The sequence below is a fragment of the Oryx dammah genome, unplaced genomic scaffold, assembly GCF_014754425.2.
Source record: "Oryx dammah isolate SB20612 unplaced genomic scaffold, SCBI_Odam_1.1 HiC_scaffold_21, whole genome shotgun sequence".
Classification (NCBI taxonomy): domain Eukaryota; kingdom Metazoa; phylum Chordata; class Mammalia; order Artiodactyla; family Bovidae; genus Oryx; species Oryx dammah.
Genome location: NW_024070205.1, coordinates 61889772 through 61909294, shown reverse-complemented (window position 1 = coordinate 61909294; position 19523 = coordinate 61889772). Strand labels below are relative to the sequence as shown.

Genomic DNA, 19523 nt, shown 5'->3' with positions numbered 1-19523 from the left:
ATACTCTATTTTGTAATGAAGATATAACCATATTTTTAAAGGACCTATATTAGTCAGAGTTTTCCAGACAAACAGAACCAATAGAATATGTGTTTGTGTGTATGTACAGAGACAGACAGAAACAGACATACACAGAGAGAGATTTATTATAAGCAATTGGCTCATGCAGTTATGGAGACTGGCAAGTCCCCAGACCTGTAGTCAGCAAGCTAATGACCCATGAGAGGGCTGCTGGTGTAATTCCAGCATGAAGGCCAGTAAACTTAAGATCCAGGAAGACCCGATGTCTCAGTTGAAGTTTAAAAGAGGCAAAAAGTTCAATATTGCAGCTCAAAGACAGTCATGCTGGAAGAATTCCTTCTTATTCAGGGAGGGTCAGAATTTTGATAGACTTTCAGATGATTAGATGAGGCCCATTCACATCAGGGAAGCAATCTGAGTTGCTCAGTCTATGGATCTAAATATTAAACTCATTCAAAATCACCCAGAATAGTGTTTGACCATGTATGTGGGCATCCCATGGTCCAGTTATGCATACGTATGTGTGAAAGTCGCTCAGTTGTAGCCCACTCTTTGCAACTGCATGGACTATACAGTCCATAGAATTCTCTAGGCCAGAATACTAGACTGGGTAGCCTTTCCCTTCTCCAGGGGATCTTCCCAACCCAGGGATCAAACCCAGGTCTCCTGCATTGCAGGCAGATTCTTTCCCAGCTGAGCCAGAAGGCAAGCCCAAGAAGACTGGAGTTGGTAGCCTGTCCCTTCTCATGGATCTTCCCAACCCAGGAATCAAACCGGGGTCTTCTGCATTGCAGGCGGATTCTTTACCAACTGAGCTATCAGGGAAGTCCCTTTGCCAGTTAGGCTGACAGAAAACAGCCGTCAGCAGTCTACCCCTTGTCAACCTGGCACCCATGTGCATCTCCTCAAACCACACTTAACCTCCAAATGAAGACAGTAACAAAGTCATAATTCCATTTTGTATGACTCAACTACCCTATGCATAAACAGACAAATACTAGCCCTTTCTCTAGAAAAGGAGGTAAATTCTTTGAGTCATGTTTACTATTCTCCTTAATATTCTGTAACTTAAAAACTATAATGTAAAGTAAACAATACTTAATACTATGACATAAAATTAATAATCTTATGTTACATCAGTTCAGTTCAGTTCAGTCGCTCAGTCGTGTCTGACTCTTTGCGACCCCATGAATCGCAGCACGCCAGGCCTCCCTGTCCATCACCATCTCCCGGACTTCACTCAGACTCACGTCCATTGAGTCCGTGATGCCATCCAGCCATCTCATCCTGGGTCGTCCCCTTCTCCTCCTGCCCCCAATCTCTCCCAGTATCAGAGTCTTTTCCAATGAGTCAATTCTTCACATGAGGTGTCCAAAGTACTGGAGCTTCAGCTTTAGCATCATTCTTTCCAAAGAAATCCCAGGGTTGATCTCCTCCAGAATGGACTGGTTGGATCTCCTTGCAGTCCAAGGGACTCTCAAGAGTCTTCTCCAACACCACAGTTCAAGCGCATCAATTCTTCAGCGCTCAGCCTTCTTCACAGTCCAACTCTCACATCCATACATGACCACAGGAAAAACCATAGCCTTGACTAGGCGGACCTTAGTTGGCAAAGTAATGTCTCTGCTTTTGAATATACTATCTAGGTTGGTCATAAAATAGGGATAAAGAGAGAAGAAAACAAAAACATTTGTGTTTGTATATACATGATACTATGTGTAATACAATATATATATATATATACATACACACAAACATATTCATAATGAAGTAAGGAGGAAATATTATAACTATTACAGTCCTCATTTCTGGAATTGCTCACAGTCATAACAGGTACTCATAACTATGTTTTGTGACTACCGAATCTGTATTTCCCATTATACTCCTTCCAAATCCCTAACTATTCATCCAAACCATTGGCCATGAATGAATGTATGGTCATACATCTGGCTACTTATCCTTCCAAGTGAAGTGAACAGCCAGGTGCAGAGCTCAACTCTCTGCCCACTGGGAGAGTTTCCCTTTACTGTTCATTCAGAGATGTCTCAGAGATGCATTGGGGTGCTGCAGCTGTCTACTTGCCAATCATGCAGAACTTTCTATACACCGGGCTTCAGTCTCCTCTTCTTCTGTCAGCTGATCACAGGGAACTCCTCATAAAGCCACAGGTGCAGGTTGGGAAAGAGAAGGCAGTATAAAAGGAGAGGGGTTCATGGGCATTTGGACCACTTTATGCAACTTATCTCTTACATGTACATTCAGAGCCTTCTTGGGACCAACTGGGTACATCTCACTTCCTTTTGACAATGAAATGTTGACATGTATGCCCAACTTTATGGCCTGGTGGACCAGATGACATCCTACTCATGTTGGGTAGTTGTTCAGGTCACGTGGTAACTTGGTGGCCCAAGGTTAAGGACTTAGCCATTATTAATGCTCAATCACAGGCCAAAAACTGTTTCTCAAAAGGAGAGTCATTGCACACAGAGGGTAGTAAGGTTTTGTTCCAAAATCATAAAGGTCTACACTATGATTCACTTACAGAAGGCTGCCATAGCTCCAAACAGCATCCCTAGCTGCCTCTGACACTTCAAGCATCATAGGATCCTCTGGATAAAATTTCAAAGCCATTTGCACAGCAAGCTGGACACATTGCTGAGTCCTCTCTTATGCTGGGCCTCACTTAGAACTAGCAGCTTTCTGGGTTACTCAGTGAATAGGTCAGAGTAACACAACTAAATGAGGAATATGTTGCTTAGAGTGTCACTAGGCATTGAGCCTTTTCCAACCAAAAAGAAGGGCCAGTTGCAAGTAATTATTCCACATTTTTGAAGGGATATCTAAACATGTCCCTGTTACTGGACCCCAGAAAGTTTTCATTCCAACCTCAAAGAAAGGCAATGCCAAAGAATGTTCAAACTACCACACAATTGCACTCATCTCACACACTAGCAAAGTAATGCTCAAAATTCTCCAAGCCAGGCTTCAACAGTAGGTGAACTGTGAAATTCTAGATGTTCAAGCTAAATTTAGAAAAGACAGAGGAACCAGAGATCAAACTGTCAACATCTACTGGATCATAGAAAAAACAAGAGAGTTCCAGAAAAACATCTACTTCTGCTTTATTGACTATGCCAAAGCCTTTGACTGTGTGGATCACAACAAAATGTGCAAAATTCTTCAAGAGATAGGAATACCAGACCACCTGACCTGCCTCCTGAGAATTCTGTATGCAAGTCAAGATGCAACAATTAGAACCAGACATGGGAAAATGGACTGGTTCAAAATTGGGAAAGGAGTATGTCCAGGCTGTACATTGTACCCTGCTGATTTAACTTATATACAGAGTACATTATGCAAAATGCCAGGTTGGATGAAGCATAAGCTAGAATCAAGACTGCCAGAAGACATATCAATAATCTCAGATGTGCAGATGACACTACCCTTATGGCAGAAAGCAAAGAAGAAATGAAGAGCCTGTTGATGAAAGTAACGAGGAGAGCAAAAAAAGCTGGCTTAAAACTTAACATTCAAAAAACTAAGATCATGGCATCCAGTCCCATCACTTCACGGAAAACAGATGGGAAACAATGGAAACAGTGACAGACTTTACTTTCTTGGCCTCCAAAATCATTGCAGATAGTGACTGCAGCCATGAATTTAAAAGATGCTTGCTCCTTGGGAAAAAAGTCATTACCAACCTAGACAGCATATTAAAAAGGAGAGACATTAGTTTGCCAACAAAGGTCCATTCAGTCAAAGCTATGGTTTTTCCAGTAGTCATGTATCGATGTGAGAGTTGGACCTTAAAGAAATCTGAGTGCAGAAGAACTGATGCTTTTGAAGTGTGGTGCTGGAGAGGACTCTTGAGAGTCCCTTGGACTGCAGGGAGATCCAACCTGTCAATCCTAAAGGAAATCGGTCCTGAATATTCATTGGAAGGACTGACACTGAAGCTGAAACTCCAATACTTTGGCCACCTGATGGGAAGAACTGACTCATTTGAAAAGACCCTGATGCTAGGAAAGATTGAAGGTGGGAGGAGAAGGGGATGACAGAAGATGAGAATGGACATGAGTCTGAGCAAGCTCTGGGAGTTGGTGATGGACAGGGAGGCCTGGCAACCATGGGGTTGCAAAGTGTCAGACATGACTGAATGACTGAACTGAAGAAAGGTAGAAAACTCCCGCACTTTCACGTTTATTTCCCATCCTCTTATATAAATGTCTTACTCATAAGTCTAGAGTAGTTGCTACCTCCTGCTTACTAAGTTCAATACACATAAAATCATCAGTGTAACTGACCAGTGTAATATCTTATGGAAACAAGATCCCCATGAACTAAATTATGATATAGGACTAGACAGTTGACATATCCTTAAGGTAAGACAAGGCAGATGTTTTTCAGATTTTGCCAGCTGGAAGTAACCAGTTCTGGGGGACTTTATTAACAGAGAGAAAGAAATGAAAGCTTTTGCCAGATGATGCCTGCACACCAGGTACAAGGGGATGTCTTAATTTGTTCAAACAATGAAACCACATTTGGCACAGCACCTGCAACTGACTTCACAACCTGGTTAAGCCTACAATAATCCACTGTCATTCTTCAAGATTCATCTTTTTGTTGTTGTTTCATTGCTAAGTTGTGTCCAACTCTTTGAGACCTCATGGACTGCAGCACACCAGGCTTCTCTGTCTTTCACTATCTCCCGGATTTTGCTCAAATTCATTGAGTTGATGATGCCATCCAACCATCTCATCCTCTGTCATCCCCTTCTCCTCCTACCCTCGATCTTTCATAGCATCAAGATCTTTTCCAATGAGTTGGCTCTTCACATCAGGTGGACAAATATTGGAGCTTCAGCTTCAGCATCAGTGAATATCCTTCCAATGAATATCCAAGGTTGATTTCCTTTAGGATTGACTAGCTTGATCTCCTTTAGGAGATCGTTTAGGATTCATTTAGACTGACTAGTTTGATCTCCAAGGGACTTTTAAGTGTCTTTTCCAGCACAATTTGAAAGCATCATTTCTTCAGTGCTCAGCCTTCTTTAAGGTCCAACTCTCATATCCATACATGACTACTGGAGAAAACCACAGCTTTGACTATTCGGATCTTTGATGGTAAGGTGGTGCCTCTGCTTTTTAATATGCTATGTAGGTTTGTTGTAGCTTTTCTTCCAAGGAGCGTCTTTTTATTTCTTGGCTGCAGTCACTGTCCACAGTGATTTTGAACCCCCCAAAAGTAAAAATCTGTCACTGCTTCTACTTTTTGCCTACCTATTCGCCATGAAGTGATTGAACCAGATGCATGATTTTAGTTTTTTGAATGCTGAGTCACAAGCCCAGTGGATGACTTAAATAGGGATGAGTTAGATGCCACCACCTCTGCATTTTCCAAATCCATAATGGTGGCCCTAACTGCAGTCCTTCCAGGAATTCAGTATTATTTTCGGTTACTGTTCTCTTAGGTAGAGGCAGTTGTGGTGGTGAAAGCTTTTGGATTTTCCCACCATAATAGCCCTCAGTCCACTAGCCAGGGCACCCATATGGGGATTCTGCCAGTTGCCAAGGATGTCTATTCCAACCAAGCATTCCAGAACTGATGAAATGGTTACAGCCTGAGTTCAGGGATTTTCTGAGCCCACTGTGAGAGGGATCCTATCTAAAACTCTGTTGATCACCTGACCTTCATACATCCCTTCTGTGGCTGAAGGGCCACAGTGATATTTTGGATCTTTTGGAATTAGTGTCCAATATTTCCCCAGAGATTCAGTTATTAATATTTCCTTTACCACAATGTACCCTGGTAAAGGCCATGGATCCTTGGGGAAGGCTGAGAGAAAGATGAACAGTGTACATTTGTGGCAATGTGCAGGGGTCCATCTTTAAGGACCTTCTCCTTCCCCTTCTTCATTTAAGGGGTTTGGGGTCTGAAAACTGGCTCAAGTCTGAGACTGATTGACTCTCTTTTTTTTTTTTAAACTTCCATTAGACTTGTTCACTTGGCCTAAAATATTTCTGGTTCTACCGATCAAGTGAGGAGGTAATAGGCTTCCTATTTGTTTCACTTCATGGAGCACCATGAGGGAGTCACCAGGCCATGTCTGCATGAGTCAGGCTATGCTGACCGCTGCCTTGTTACTGTAGGTCATGACCATAGCCATACCCACCTTGCCTGCGGTAGCCTTTGGCCATAAACTGGCTCCTATTATCCAGGATCCAATTATACCAGTCTCATTGAGGTTTCCCAATTCAGAGACTACAGTTCCCACTGTGAGATCTAGTTACAGAGAAGAACAATTGTGGAGCTCTTCCAAGGTGCTGGGCTCCCGTTACAAATTTATTTTTCATCATCATGGTGAAAGTTCTGTCTTCTGGATGCTCTCTGTACGGGGAAAGATGTCTTAAATGACAAACACTTTCTAACATTCCTGTCTCCCTACGTATTTACATCCCTTCCTCTTCACTAAACCAAGGTGGGTTGGGCACTTTCAGCTTGTCCACTATGGTTCACCTTGCAATACCTGCTTTAGTCAATCAACCAAAGAAACTGTCACAGTCCTCAGTAATGTTCTGATCTGCCCCACGAAACACAGAATCCTTGCTCAGTGAGTCCGTATCAGCAAATTCAACCTGACTCAGCTCTACTCTCCTCTCTCCTTTACCCCATACTTTTGATATCTACTCCTGCATAGGTCCCTAGACTTCTGTCTGTATAAATTAGAAAACTCAAATACTTCTCTTAGGGTGTAGCACATCTCCTATGGTTCACACTCTATAAACCTCACCTGTACTGACCTACTGGGACTGGAGTCTAGTTACAGGTGTAGAAAGAAGCAAAGGTGGGTGATGGGTGTGGGTCCCATTTCTTGCATGGCAACTGCCTCAGGAGAGACCAATACAGTTTACTTAGACAATGCAGACTTTATTGTATCCCTTCAGATGGGGGTGAAGAGATCACTTACAGTGGGAACAGTGAGAATTCTTCCATTGGCAAAGAAGATTCATCAGAATTCATGGGTTTGATGTCTCAGTTTTGTCAGGGTATTCCTACATGTTCCCATTCCAACTTTCAGGATCCCATTCTGTCCCTTTCATGCCCTCAGTCTGCAGCAGACACCCTGGGAGGTGGGAGTTCAAACTGCATTTAGCCACTGACAGAATGAAATGTTTTTATTTGCCGTTTTTTTTTTTTTTTTTTTTTTTTTTTAGCAATCTCAGCTTTAAGGCTACAAGAAATAGGGGTCTCTTCTAGGGCACCCAGAGAAGCTTTAGGTCATTTATGCAGCGCTTAAACTGGGGATTCAAACCCCTGAGCTCATCCTTTTCTTTCAACACTCTTCCAGACACATTAGGAGAAACTGGCCAGTCTCATTAAATTTACCAAGGAAAATGTTCAAAAGTATCATAAACACAGACATCCAGATTCATGCTTCTTGTAAGAGGTCAATTAGGAAAATCCTATGAAGATCCATTTCATATCTCTATGGCCAAATCACATCAGTGCTGCATTTACTACTGGAACCAGAATCATTTGCAACTTTAATTCTAACCATCAGTTCAGTTCAGTTCAGTCGCTGTCGTGTCCGACTCTTTGCGACCCCATGAATCGCAGCACGCCAGGCCTCCCTGTCCATCACCATCTCCCGGACTTCACTCAGACTCACGTCCATTGAGTCCGTGATGCCATCCAGCCATCTCATCCTGGGTCGTCCCCTTCTCCTCCTGCCCCCAATCTCTCCCAGCATCAGAGTCTTTTCCAATGAGTCAATTCTTCGCATGAGGTGTCCAAAGTACTGGAGCTTCAACTTTAGCATCATTCCTTCCAAAGAAATCCCATATTAACCATTATTAACCAGAGATGTATTAATATATCTTTGGACACCCAAACGTTATTGAACAGAGCAAGAGTGTTTCAATATTCACTTACATGACAAATCACTGGCCACAGGCATTAGTTTCTGCCAAAGTTCCCCAGTTGATAGAGTCAATTCCAGAGACACCAGCACCAATGCATAAAATTCACCTCAAAATTCTGTTCCTCTAAAACCATTCTCAATACCAAAATTTGTCTTATGTTCTCCAGATAGAAACATAGAGAAACAGAATCCAAAGAGAGCCAATGGGTAGTACCAGTCCAAACCTGAGAACCAAGAAAGCTTATGATGTAGCTCCATTCCAAAGGCTGGCAGGTTCAATATCCAGAAAGAGTCAAAATTTCAATTTGGCAGTATATCCAAAAGCAGGAAAAAAAACCCATGTTACAATGTGAAGTCAATCAGCCAGGAGGAACTTACATTTAGTCAGGTGGATGGTCAGCCTTTTGATATACTCATTTCTTCAACTGACTGGACAAGGCTCACTCAGGGAGAGCAATCTGCTTTACTCAGTCTATTGATTTCAATGTTAAATTCAAACCCTCTCATTGAAATATCCAGAATATTGGTTGACCAAATATCTGGACATTCTGTGTCCCAATCAAGTTGACACACACAATTAACCAGAGTTTCTCCAAGAGGACTCTTCCAAATAATTATGGATGGAGTGTTTTCACCATAAATAAAATATGGGGGGAAAATGGATAATTAAGACCTCTTTAAAAGTTGGTGAGATTTGTTATGTATGATACCTATAACTGGGCTTCCCTGGTGGCTCAGATGGTAAAGAATCTGCAGGCATTACAGAAGACCTGGGTTCGATCACTGGGTCAGGAAGATCCCCTGGAGAAGGAAATGGCAACCCACTCCAGTATTCTTGCCTGGATAATCCCATGGACAGAGGAGCCTGGTGGGCTATGATACATAGGGTCACAAAATGTCGGACATGACTGAAGCAACTTAGCATGCTTACAATATTGTAGTATAAAGTTTCTTTGAAAAGACAAAAAAACAAGTGAATGTTTATTAAGATGCCCTAGCTTCAGAGTGCATAGGGTACATGTGAAGATGGGCAGGCAAGGTTAGGTATAAAGAATGTATCCCTGGGACCTCCCTTGTTGTCCAGTGGCTTAAGATTCTGCACTTCCAATGCAGGGGGAACAGGTACAATTCCTGGTAAGGGGACAAAGATCTCACATGCAACACAGCATGGTCCAAAAGATTTTTTTTAATTTTTAATTAAAAAAAAGAATGTATCCCTAACTTTAAGCAGTTTAGATATATCTGCTTATCCCAAATACATTGTTACATATAGATTTTAGTTGGTCCACTGGGTGCAATGAAGAAAATTTGTTGATGTACTATGTTACTAGGATCTAGTTAGCAGGGAAAAATCCCTGGTTTAGAAAACATTTGGTTTCATTCAAGTTAAAGGCCACATCCCAGGAGATGTAGAGAAACAAAGCATGAAGTTCCAGATGTCCTTGTATAAGTTGCACCTTCCAGGACTAGACTGGATGAGGGGCTCCATCTTTACCACTCAAACTACCACCATTTCAACAGTTTATTGCAGCTGTTTTCTGTTATGCTTAAGACACTACATTCTTGACTTCTCTAGTAATATTTTAAGTATTAAATTTCACATCTGAGCTTATCAGAAAGTCTAATTTCAATAGTCAAAAGATCTCACCCACATTCTTCTTTCCCCAGGCAATTAATTTGGACCCAACAAATTTAAAAATCATAACGTCCGTGGTTTCACGGCTATGTCTTGCCCTAATAGGAAGGACCTGGTTTCCAATAGCAAAACAGTGGGGATTCCTCTGGTGGTATAACTCACCCATCACAGAGTCCTTCCAAATGATCTATGTCTCCAATATAGACTTAACTTAAGCAAAAGCAATGGTGCTGTAATACAAACTCAATTCACAGGTGGACACCTGGCTCAAGCTGGCTTATCAGAGCACCCTGCTGCCCTCCAAGCTGCCCTCCAGGTGTGGGCAGTTCAGTCATGAGCCTCAGACCCAAGCAGACTCAAAGAGCACCCTCCCTGAAATTTTGTGTCTGGAGTCAAAGTGAGACAAAGTTGTGCAAGCTTCTTACCATAATTAAAGATAGTAAGGGGGCATCATCGACTAGATGGACTAGTGAACTCCGGGAGTTGGTGATGGACAGGGAGGCCTGGCATACTGCAATTCATGGGATCGCAAAGAGTCAGACACGACTGAGCGACTGAACTGATCTGAAGGGGAGAGCAGATACAATATCTATATTCAATGACTCCAAGAGATCAGATAATGAGGAGAAAAGTTAATACACAACTTTATGAAGAACAAGAAACTCGGAGTGTTAATGTATTTTTTTGAGTCAAGAGCTCTAAACATTCTGGAGTTCTCATGCCAGCCCTGCCATTTTTGACAACTGTTTGGAGTTTGTGACCCAACAAACTGTCACACTGTCCTTCTAACACATGATGCTTGCTTTGGGTTTCCAGTGAAACTAGTCTGCGCTTTTCTGTGGTATTTACAAATAAAAGAATGAGTCTTGACTAATAGAGAAGATCAAGGAGTACCTATATAAAGCTATTTGATTAGGACTAGTTATACAATGAAAATATAGAAATGAAATGTTCAACAGTGGAGGCAGAGTTATGCAGGTCACAATCAAACTGCATTGCAGCCTTAAAACTATGTTTTCAAAGACTGTTAAATAACAATTGTCTACATGAGAAACTACTTAGTGAAAAAGCAGATACAACATTGTTTATTCAATAGCATTCACATTTATGTGTAAATATACAGGTGAATACTTGGAAATTATGCAAATGTCAAGAACAGTTGCCTGTGAATGATGAGAACAAAAGTGATGTGCTTACACTTTAATACTTACCAAATAAGTACATATTTATATATATAAGAACATTCAAAATATTATTTCAAAATTAACATTCATTCATATGTAATATAAGATAATCTTCGGTTCAGTCCCTAAGCAAATAATCAGAAATTTTAAGATACTAGTCAAATTACTGAAGTATTTATTTCACAGAGAAAAAGCCAGAGAATCAATGTAAGAGGGAGAGGGAGTTATTATTCTAAGGAACCTTATTCTTCTTGCACATTTGCACAAACACCACTAAGGGGTCTCTCCCAATAAATTAGATTAAGTGACTTGTTCTTTAAACAAATGTTAAGAAATGATGATAATTACTTGAATTATATTGTTTTCCTTTAATTAAGAAATAAAGCCCACAATGGATAATTCTTTCACTGAAAAGGTATGTGATTCAAATTCTATGTGCAAGCTCTCTATATTGAATTGGACCCTTTATCTTTCAGTTGCCTTCTGGGGAAAAAAAAATCATCATCTCACTTGTTAAATGCTTAGTTCAAATACTTCTGCTGATTTTTCTGCAATAGACACCTGCTCCCTGGAAAATCAATAGTGAATATTAGTAACACTAGTTAAAAATAACTCTGTTTCATTTTATAAAACTTCAATAGATATGAAGTCAAATAATACCTTTCAATATTATTGAATGAGGAATTGTACCTTTTGGCTTCTGGATTTTTTTTAACTTCAGACAGACCTTGAAGATATTGCTGATTGGGTTACACACCACTGCAATAAAGTGAGTAGCAAGAATTTTTCTGATTGCTTACTGTATATAAAAGTTCTATTTATACTATACTATCATTTATTAGTCATGCAACAGAATTGTCTTAAAAATACAAATTTAAATACCTTCATTAAAAAACATCTCATTGCTAAAAACTGTTAACCATCTGAGCCTTCTTCAGCAAGCCATAATCTTGTTTGCTGTGCAGGCTCTTGGCTCAGTGTTGATGGCTGCTGAGTGATCAGAGTGGTGATGGCTGAATGCTGTGGTGGCTGCAACAGTTTCTTAAAATAAGACAACAATGAAGTCTGCCACATCCATTGACTCCCTTTCACAAACGACTTCTCAGTAGCAAGCAGTGCTGTTGGATAGCATATATTACCCACAGTAGACCTCCCTCAAAATTAGAGTCAGTCCACTCAAACCCTGCCATTGTTATCAACTAAGCTGACATAATGTTCTAAATCCTTTGTTGTCATTTTCAACAATCTTCCCAGCATCTTCATGAGGAGTAGTTTCCATCTGAAGAAATCACTTTCTTGGCTCATCCGTAAGAAGCAATTACTCATCTGTTAAGGTTTGATCATGAGATTGCAGTGATTTAATCTTCAGACTCTTCTCTCACTGTTCCTACCATAGATGAAATTACTTCCTCCACTAAAGTCCTGAAGCCCTTCAAGTCATCCATCAATGTTGGAATCAACTTCTAATCTCCTATTAATGTTGATGTTTTTACCTTTTCCCATGTCCTACCTTTGCAGGGTTTTATTTACTTTGCCCAGATTCATATTTGGAAGATGTAGCTTTACAAAATGTATTTCTCAAGTGATAAAGCTTGAAAGTTGAAACGATCCTTTGATTCTTGAGCTGCAGATTGGGTACTGCATTTAGTAGGCACAAAACCAAGCATGACTCTTGTTGTACATTGTGTAACCAGGTACATTGTCACTGAGCAGCAGTTTTTGAAAGGAATCTTTTCTGAGCAATAGGCTTCAACTGCATGCTTATATATACACAATGGAGTATTACTCAGCCATTAAAAAGAATACATTTGAATCAGTTCTAATGAGATGGATGAAACTGGAGCCGATTATACAGAGTGAAGTAAGCCAGAAAGAAAAACACCAATACAGTATACTAACACATATATATGGAATTTAGAAAGATGGCAATGATGACCCTGTATGCAGGACAGCAAAAAAGACACAGATGTGTATAGCGGACTTTTGGACTCAGAGGGAGGGGGTGAGATGATTTGGGAGAATGGCATTGAAACATGTATAATATCATGTAAGAATCGAATTGCCAGTCTATGTCTGATGCAGGATATGGCACGCTTGGGGCTGGTACGCGGGGATGACCCAGAGAGATGTTGTGGGGAGGGGGGTGGGAGGGGGGTTCATGTTTGGGAACGCATGTACACCCGTGGTGGATTCATGTCAATGTATGGCAAAACCAATACAGAATTGTAAAGTAAAATTTAAAAAAAAAAATCCGTAAACCATGCTGCAAACAGATGTGCTGTAATCCATGCTTTGTTGTTCCATTGATAGAGCAGAGTAGATTTAGTGTAATTCATAAGGACTCTAATTTGGGGGAGTTATAAATGAGCACTGATTTCAATTTCAAGTCACCAGCTGCATTAGCCCCTAACAAGAAAGTCGGTCCATCCTTTGAAATTTTCAAGCCAGGCACCAACTTCTTTTTAGCTTATTAAAGCCCTGGATGGCATCTTCTTCAATATAATGAAAAACCATTGTTTAGCATAGCCACCTCCATTAATGATCTGAGCTAGATCTTCTGAGGAACTTGCTGCAGCTTCTACACCAGCACTTGCTGCTTTACCTTGCATTTGTTATGGAGACGAGTTCTTTCCTTAAAACCCATGAACCAAAGTCAGTTAGCTTCACATTTTTCTTCTGCTGTTTCCTCTCCTCTCTCAGCCTATAGAACTGAAGAGAGTGAGAGCCTTGCTCTGGATTAGTCTTTGCCTACAAGAATGTGGGGCTTCCCAGGTGGCAGTAGTGGTAAAGAACCTACCTGCCAATGCAGGAGACAGGAGAGACGTGGGTTCAGTCCCCGAGTTGGAAAGATCCCCTGGAGGAGGGCATGGCAACCCACACCAGTATTCTTGCCACGGACGAGGAGCCTGATGGGCTATAAGGGGCTACAGTCCATGGGGTCACAAAGAGTTGGACACGACAGAAGCAACTTAGCAGCAGCACCAAGAGAATGTGGTGGCTGGTGGATTGTCTGTCCAGACCACTCAGACTTACTCCGTATCAGCAATAAAATCATTCACGTGTTCACTGAAGCAGCACGTTTCCGTTCCGTTAATAACGTGGGTAACCATTTGCCACAAAAGGCTTATCTCCCTTTATGACATGCCCTCCTCAGTAAGCTTAATCAGTTCTAGCTTCTTTAAGTGAGAGACACAAGACTCTTCCTATAACTTGGACATTTAGAGGCCATCGTAGGGTTATTAATTTGCCCAAGTTTGTATCTCAGGAAATATAGAGGTTCAAGGAGAGAAAGAGAGATAAGGGGAATGGCTGGTCCATGTAGCAGTCACAACAGACAATATTTATTAACTAAGTTTGCAGACTCATGTGAACATGGTTCGTGGCACCCCAAAGCAAAGAAAATAGGTACATAAAAGATCACTGACTGAAAATCACCATAACCAATATAATAATGAAAAACTTTGAAATATTTTAAGAATTTCCAAATTTGACACAGACAAATAAACAAACGCTGTTGGAAAATAGTGCTGATAGACTTGATGACTATAGGGTAGCCACAAACCATCAATTTGTTTAAACAAAAATCACAATCTATAAAAGAAAGTGCACCAAAAAGGTCATGCTTGTATCTCCAAAATGCTCATAACTATACGAAATGTCAAAAACCCATGTATTTTTCTTTTTACTAAGAATGTATTGTATTTAAGTAACATTATATGTCAAATTTAGGGAGGAAACATATTCTAAAAATCATTCTAACTCTTTTCAACAATTAACTGTTTATTCTCATTTCACATACTGATATTCACCCTTGACTGTCCATAATTTATGTCCACAGGCTTGAAAATGCCTTTATCTTTTATTTCCTTTAACGTCTACTCCATTAAATTTTTCATCTTATCGTTTCTTACTTTTCTAATTTTTAGCAGCAGTGCAAAAACTCTAAGCTTTACCCTGTCTCTGTATTACTTTTCCTTTCAAACAGACTATAACTATAACTACTTTTTAATCCTATAAGTTACCATCCTTTCGTTAAAACTGACATCAAATCAGGCCAAGCACCCTCATAGACCTTTCTCATCTCCAAATCTAATTCAACAAATACTTTTTGCTGCTCTTGAATAAACCACAAACTGTCAAAGATGCAATAATCCACAGATACACTCAACACCTTCAAGGAGCATACAGTCAAATTTCTTACATGTAGGTTTGAGATTTTCTCTATTCAGTGTATCCACTCACCAAACATTCTGATGTACTTTCCTAATTAAACTGATTTCTTCTACTGAACGTCTTCATTTTCAGTCCACACTCATCTTTAAAGAGTAAATTTTCTTTGATTCCAATCTTCTGATCTTATCTCAAACAAACCACCCAGTTCTAAGCTTATATAAATGACCAATTAAGTCATTTTGAGAGAACTGCCCTAGTAGTGGATAGATTTTAAAAGGAAAAAGAAGAAAAAAAAAAGAAAAAACAAACAGAAAAAAAAAAAAAACTGCTTTGAAAATTTGCCATGAGAACAACATAGATGAACCAGGAAGGTATTATGCTTAGTGGAATAAGTCAAATAGAAAAAGACAAATACTGTATGTTATCACTTATGTGGAATCCAATAAAAATAAAATGAATGAATGTAACAAAATAAAAAAGTTCCCTCACAAATACAGAGAACAAATTAGTGATTACCAAGGGGAGAAGAATGGGGGATGGGCAAGATAGGTGTAGGAACCAAAAGCTACACTTACAAAATAAAATGCAAAGATCTGTTATACAGCACAGGGAAATATAGCCAATATTTTATAACAACTTTAAATGGAGTATGATTTATAAAAACACTAAATCACTATGCTGTATACCTGAAACAAACATAATATTGTAAATCAACTATAGTTATAGTTTAATTTTTTCTTTAAAAAAGTTGCTTACACACCCATGAGTTGCTATATGTACAAAAAGTGACTATTTATTTGGGGAAAGTAAGTCTACTGTAAGCCTTTTATGTATGCAAGCCCTTCTACTCTGTCTTATTCACAATCCCTCCCAGAACAGAAAGATTCCAAAGTTATCCAAGGACCACTTCATAGGCAAAATTTAAGGTTGTCTTTCTCTGTCTCTGAAAAGTAAATTAACAGTTCCTCCAAATTATCTTTTCATTTGTAATTAGTATATAATTTTATACGAAAAACAATATAATATAAAAACACTTTTCAGACATCAACTTTTGTTTCACTCCTTTTTGGTCTTTCCCTCATCTTTAATATACTAACTCATTTAACAAGTATTTATTAAGAGATTTTTATCCACAGTCACTGTACTATATCTTTGGAACACTAACATTTGCCCACATGGAGTTCATGGCACAGATTTAACAGAATAACAGAAAGTTTTTGAACATTATGATGTGCTCCATTCTGACATACAATGATATGCACTAAAAATATGATCTTTTATTCCCCCAAGATCACCACAATCAATTTCCTAGGGATCTCTTAGCTTGCTATAAGAAAGTTGGAGTAAATTTTTCAAAATTACTAAATCAGATTATTTCATTCTGTTCCTCCCCTCCCTTCACCAACCCTTCTTGCAATTTCATGTCTTCAAAGGGCTTACACTACTCTCAAGTAAAGCCCACTTTGACCAACAAGGTCCAACAGAATATTGCTATGCTTAACAGGGTAATCTCAAGCTATTTGCTTTGTTACTCACTCAGGGAGGTACACTGGTCTCCGTTTTGTTCCTTGAACATAACAAGACCACTCATGCCTTATAACCTTGGGCTGTATTACTTTTTATAAAGCTAGTTCTAACTGTGAGAAGCTGCTTATTGATCATTACATTTTGTTGTTGTTGTTCAGTCGCCAAGTAGCGTCCAACTCTTTGCAACCCCATAGGTTGCAGCACGCCAGGCTCCTCTGCCCTCCACTATCTTCCAGAATTTGCTCAAATACATGTCCATTGAGTACTGGTGATGCTATCTAACCATCTCATTCTGTGCAGCACTCTTTTCCTTTCAGCCTTTTCCAGCATTAAGGCCTTTCCCAATGAGTCAGCTCTTTGCATCAGGAGGCCAAATACTGGAGATTAAGCTTCAGCAACAGTCCTTCCAATGAATATTCAGGGTTGATTTCCTTTAGGATTGACTGGCTTGATCTCCTTGCTGTCCAAGGGATTCTCAAGATTATTCTCCAGCAACACAATTTGACAGCATCAATTCCTCAGCACTCAGTCTTCTTTATGGTTCAACTCTCACATTTGTACATAACTACTGGAAAATCCATAGCTACTCTTGATCACAAAATTCAAGTTTGTACCCTGGCATATAATTATGTTACCTATTGAACTGATTATTGAGTGTTCTCTTATCTACCCCTAAGTCATTCTGTCTATTTTTCTCTGAGGAAAAAAAGGACCATTTCTATGGTAGATACTCAATAAATATCTGTGATGAACAAATTACTATATAAGTGAGTAAAATTCTAGAGAGGAGGTGAACTGAGTGTGCAGTGGAGGCACTAGATTCAATGAGATTTGAGGTCAGGGAAGATTTAACACAGAAAAAAGCATATATTGAATCTGGAAAGGCCAACAGGAATTAGTTAGTTCAAGATGGTGCCGAGACAGTTCTAGATCTTCCTGCCAAAGGCAAAAACATAATGTGACAAATTTTCAGAAACAAGAGAAACAATAGCTCAGTTTGACAGCAGCAGAAACTGTGAATTCTATAGTGGTGTATCATAATTTTTCTAAGATAACTAAAGCAAAGTAATGAAAGGCCTTGTTTACTGTGGTAATGACTTTTAAATTGTATTTTATGCATAAAGTATGTCAAAGTAAAGGACTTTGTGAAAGTTAATTTTAGATAGATTAGGCAATGTCTAGTATGGTTTCCTATGTTTCCAGCTGAAACAACTAGATAGGTATCAATGCCATTCACTGAGGCAGGAAATAAAAGGAGGATATCCTAATGTGAATGAAAAAATAAGAGTTCTATTAGACATATGTTTCAGATTCATTTTTAAAAAAAGTATAAATACAGGTTTCCAAAAGACAGAGAAATACACAAGTCTAAAGAGCTGAGCTGGAGATTGAGGTCAGAAGCCATGATATGATTAGAACTATTCACAGAAATTCCAGTCTTTTCACGTAGCATTTACTCCATTCTCCCATTGTTGTAAAGCAAGGGTATGATAAGAAAACACAATAAGCATTGATGTATGTCATGTCTGCAAAGTTGTTCTTAGAGATTGTGTAATTTGCCAGTTCGTTTGATTGACCATAACGAGTGCTGGATCCCAGATGACGAGTTTGTTTAACCTTTATTGAGTTAAGACACAGAGATACTGGAAGCTAGATCATTACGGAAAAGACTAGTCTCTCATTACTAAAGAAAATGTCAACTCATGAAAGCAGATGAGATATCTGAGAAGTGTTTCAGAAGAAAAGCATTCTAAGAACAGAGGCTGTGGATGGAACACCATCACTTGAAGGTCCAATCAATGAATATCTTCAAATGTTGCAAAGTAGAAGCAGTTGAAAGAAAACGATTTTAAGTAAAAGCAGTGTCACTGAAGCAAAAAAAAAAAAAAAAAAGAGGGAATTTTCAAGGGAGAAATAGAAATAGATATTAAACACAAGCTATTAAAATAAATTAAGAACTGGAATCGGTAATGACTTCAGTGAGAAAAGTTTCATTGGGATTGCTTGAAGCTACAGGGCAATCAGGATTAACCAGGAAGTAACACTACCTTTAAGAAACTTTTCTGTAAAAGGAAAGATGCTCTTTTCTCTGCAAGGAAGAAAATTTAAATAATGAAAACAGTTTAAATTTATCATCAGAATTTCTTTTATTTCACCTTTTAATTGCATCAACAGACATGAATATTGTATGTACAATATACAGTGCCTTAAATGCTGGGAGAAAATGTACACAATTAAAATGAAGATCAAGTGCTCCCTTCAGCAGCAAACATACTAAAACTGAAATGGTACAGAGAAGATTAGTATAGCCCCTGTGCAAGGATAACATGCAAATTCGGGACATGTTCCATACTTTCATGAAAATGGCTATACTATTCAAAGCAATTTACACATTCAAAGAAATCCCTACCAAATTAACAATGGCATTTCTCACAGATATAGAACTTTTTTCAATTGGTACAGAAACACAGATGACCAAGAATAGCCAGAGCAAACTTGAGAAAGAAAAAGGGCTGGAGGAATCAGGCTCCCTGGTTCAGACTATATTCAGTTCAGTTCAGTTCAGTAGCTCAATCGTGTCTGACTCTTTGTAACCCCATGAATCGCAGCACGCCAGGCCTCCCTGTCCATCACCATCTCCCAGAGTTTACCCAAACTCATGTCAATCGAGTCAGTGATGCCATCCAGCCATCTCATCCTCTGTTGTCCCCTTTTCCTCCTGACCCAAATCCCTCCCAGCATCAGAGTCTTTTCCAATGACTCAACTCTTTGCATGAGGTGGCCAAAGTACTGGAGTTTCAGCTTTAGCATCATTCCTTCCAAAGAACACCCAGGGCTTATCTCCTTTAGAATGGACTGGTTGGATCTCCTTGCAGTCCAAGGGACTCTCAAGAGTCTTCTCCAACACCACAGTTCGAAAACATCAATCCTTCGGTACTCAGCTTTCTTCACAGTCCAATTCTCACATCCATACATGACCACTGGAAAAACCATAGCCTTGACTAGATGGACCTTTGTTGGCAAAGTAATGTCTCTGCTTTTCAATATGTTATCTAGGTTG

The 19523-nt window shown here is 39.5% G+C and overlaps 1 non-coding gene across 1 annotated transcript; it reads left to right on the top strand.

The window, feature by feature from the left end:
• Positions 1 to 18712: 18712 nt before the first annotated feature.
• Positions 18713 to 18819, top strand: LOC120880712. The gene has a single exon (XR_005725112.1). It is a non-coding gene; the product is annotated as a U6 spliceosomal RNA (small nuclear RNA).
• The last annotated feature ends 704 nt before the right edge of the window (positions 18820 to 19523 follow it).